This window comes from Cavia porcellus, unplaced genomic scaffold (genome assembly GCF_034190915.1).
Source record: "Cavia porcellus strain 051 isolate PalLab524CR breed Dunkin Hartley unplaced genomic scaffold, mCavPor4.1 scaffold_16, whole genome shotgun sequence".
NCBI classification, from domain to species: Eukaryota; Metazoa; Chordata; class Mammalia; order Rodentia; family Caviidae; genus Cavia; species Cavia porcellus.
This window is the reverse complement of record NW_026947499.1, coordinates 12,999,213-13,002,564: the sequence shown is the minus strand read 5'-3', so window position 1 is coordinate 13,002,564 and position 3,352 is coordinate 12,999,213. Positions and strand designations below refer to the sequence as shown.

At 50.5% G+C, this 3,352-nt stretch overlaps 1 long non-coding RNA gene across 1 annotated transcript; it reads left to right on the top strand.

Moving 5' to 3' along the window:
• The first annotated feature begins 1,535 nt into the window (after nt 1-1,535).
• LOC134470788 (uncharacterized) lies at nt 1,536-2,756 on the top strand. The gene is made up of 2 exons (XR_010039950.1): nt 1,536-1,765; nt 2,100-2,756. It is a non-coding gene; the product is annotated as an uncharacterized LOC134470788 (long non-coding RNA).
• The last annotated feature ends 596 nt before the right edge of the window (nt 2,757-3,352 follow it).

The window sequence follows — 3,352 nt, the reverse complement described above, 5'->3', positions numbered from 1 at the left end:
TGCATTATTTGGTGACGAAAAGAGTCTTTTTTTTATCTGGACAATTATAAGCATAACCGTGACCGGGATTAGCCATATGGTGACCAGGAGATGTGTCCCCACTAGACTTGGGATGTCCATTTCTGCTAATTGCAATATCTCTCAAGCTTTGCACTTGGTCCTTTGACCTCCAGGTCAGAAGAGCACAGGGGAGCCTTCTGCTGACCTGGCTCTTGTCGGACCTGAATAATACATGCATTTTCCTGTTTCTGTAATGGTTTTAGGCCTCTGATTTATGGTGATGAACATGCCCCTCTGTTTGCCCTGGCTTTTGTTAATGACCTCTCATGAATTATCCACGAAAGAAATGTTAAACGAGCTAATTAGGCATTAACCTTACATTACAGATCAACCACACAATCAGACCCTTCACAGCTTCGAATGCGACACCGTGAGGCATAAAGTATTGATGGTCCCAGGAAGAGCCAAGAGAATGGGGGGGGGAGGAAGAAGAAGCAGGGAAGGAAGGGAGAACGTGCCTCCTCGTGAGCCTGGTGGGTGGAGGAGAAGCCAGCAGTTATTAAACCGTCTGAGTTGGCTCATAAAACAGGAAATGGCAGCAACGGCCTCCCCCAAGTGTGAGGAGCCACGATGACACAGTGCCATGTTCTTGAAATGCTTTCTTGGTCTTCTCTTTCCTCTAGGAAAATGTGTCTTTTGTGTCTTAAAGATGCTCTCCTTTCCCCTGTGCCTGCATCACCCCACATCACCCTGTGTCTTTGTCACTTGTGCACTGCTGAGGTGGTGTCACACACCCTCAGTCCAGGAAGGAGACGTTGATTTTGGCTCACCTTTTAGTCTGTTGCTAGCTGGGTCCAAGGAGCACAGCACAGCACAGCACAGGGGCCTGGTGGAGAAGAGCTGGACAGGAAGCGGAGAGACTGAAGGGAGGAGCTGGGGAGGGAGAGAAACCCAGTCATGCCCCGGGGCCCCCTCTTCTGAGCAGCCCCACCTCCTAATATCAAGACCCCATAATGCAGTCAACTCCCTAAAGCCCCATCTATGATCCCATGAGGCTTTACAGTTTGGGGGGATCTCCATCTAAATCATAGCACTCTGTAAAGGTAAGCCACGTTGCCTTCCTGGTAAATTAGGCAACCTCTGGACAGGGGTGATGACAAATTAAGTCAAGGCAGATAAAATCCTTCTGGTAAGTAGCTAGGTGATCTTGGACTAGGTAGATCAATAGCAAATAGAGGACAGTATGTTGACAAATTGATGTACTGACAAACACTACATATTGTGTACAGAACAGTTTCTTATCTACCATCTAATTTTATTCATAGAATATACCAGAAATATGGTCAGTAGTTTCTCAACTTTCTCCACTTAAAATACAGGGAACTCATAAGTCATTTGTCTCAGAGGTGAGGCTAGGAGACAAGAGAGTTGGTCTTTAAATTTCCAACTCTATTTTTCTAATTCCATTTAATTTCTTTAAGTCACTTTACTTTTTTGAGACACAGTCCTCATTTGCACAATGGGGGATGTAGAGGGCAAGCCTGCCTCACCCACACGCCCTTTAAATGGAAGCCCGGGCCAGGTCTTGGTCATGTAGGCAGCCATGTTGCATATCACATGACCCTCTTCCTCTCATTCACTTGAGCAGTCACTGATTGGGTGAGGCGGTCACCTGACCAAAGGCAGCCAATCATGAGGTTTCACAGGAGCAGAGGAGAGAGTCAAGTAGATTATCTCTGTGGCTGTGAACTAAGTGGACCCGCAGGTGAGGAATTGTGACAGATTTTAAAATGAGGAAGCTCCCAGGGTCAGAAAAAAGAAAGTGGAAGTGAGGGTGGGGAGAGGAAGGAAGGGAGGCAGCGTGGGTTGGAGGAGGAAGAAGAGATGGAGGAGGACAGGGACAGGCAGATAAAAAGCATAGATGGAGAAGTCCTAGCGGGATTGAGGTGGGTTTGGATGTTAGGGTACTCTGGCTTCATGTCTAACCACCATGAACTGTCTATTGTTTTGAGCTGGATCGAACCTGACAGTGATCTTTCTTTCCCCTCCTCTCCCCTCCCCTCCCCTCTCCTTCCTCCCCATCTGCCTTCTTTCCCCAGGCCTCTTCCTCCCTTCCTTTCTTCCTTTCCTCCTTCTTTCCTTTGTTCCTTTTTGTGATACTGGGAATCAATCTACCACTAAGCCACAATCCCGGCCCTCCCCCACCCCTTAGCCGCTGTCTTCAGAAACCTATCGGATGGGCTGTGGAGGAAACTGAGTCCCCGTCCTGGTGCACGTGAAGTGCAGGAATTGCTCACCCAGGGGGCGCTGTTGCCCCCCACCACCACCAGCTGAGTCTTCCCCACTTGTCCTGGTGGCTGCCCGCTGGAAGGTCTCCACCCCACGCGGTGTTGGATGTCCTGCAGCAGATCTGCTTGTGACCCCTGGGTGAGGATGCATCCTGCAGCCTTTACCAGCCCCCGGGTTGCCCAGCAGGTCCCTGGAGTCGGACACCTCCCAGGCCTATGGCCAGGAAGCAGTAAGTGGCATGGAGAACTGAGAGCTGTCAGGTGACCCTGTGGCGATTCTCCACTCTGTGACGCCGAGGTTGGTTTCATTCTGATTCCCACACCTGATGCCACAGCCAGATTGTCGCCAGGAACTGGGAAGGGCCAAACCCATTTTGTCACCAGCGTTGCAGGCGTGACTCGTCCATCTGGACTTCTTAGGCGCTTGAGTTTTACTCAAACCGAAAATAAATCTACATTAAAGACAAACGGTGGCTAAATTTCCTCTTGCAGAAATTTGCTGTGGTTTTTGTACATTTTAGGGCTGTTTGGGAGGGGAAAGCATTTTGGAAACCACTGAATTACTCTTAGGATCTCTTCCCTTTTGAGCTCAAGGAGGGAAGAGGCCTTTGGAGCCGGAACAGGGCGGGTGTTCCTGGAGACCTGCGGTGAGGCTGCGGTGCCCTCCAGCGTGCGGGAGGAGGAAGGTGCGCGCACCTCTGCCAGGAAGGCTCCGCGGTGGCGGAAGGGAGGGCTCAGCATGCACGGTGGCCCCGCCTCCCCGGATGTCCCTGGACGGCCTTCCTGCTGCGCGCTCCATTTCCCCCCTCTGCCTCCTTTTTCTTTGCTTCCATCCTGATTTGCCTTTCCCCTCTGTCTCTCTTTGCTTTTCAAAAAAATTATGTTAATCGGACATGAGACATAAAATGTACCGTGTCTGCCTTTTTCGCAGCACACACATTAACTGATAGTCCCCAGCGCCCCTCTCCCAGCCCCCGGAAGCCACTTTCTGCTTCCTGTCTCCGTGCATTTGACTAGTCTAGGTAGCTGGTGTGAGCAGACTCGTGTGACATCCGTTCTTTTGT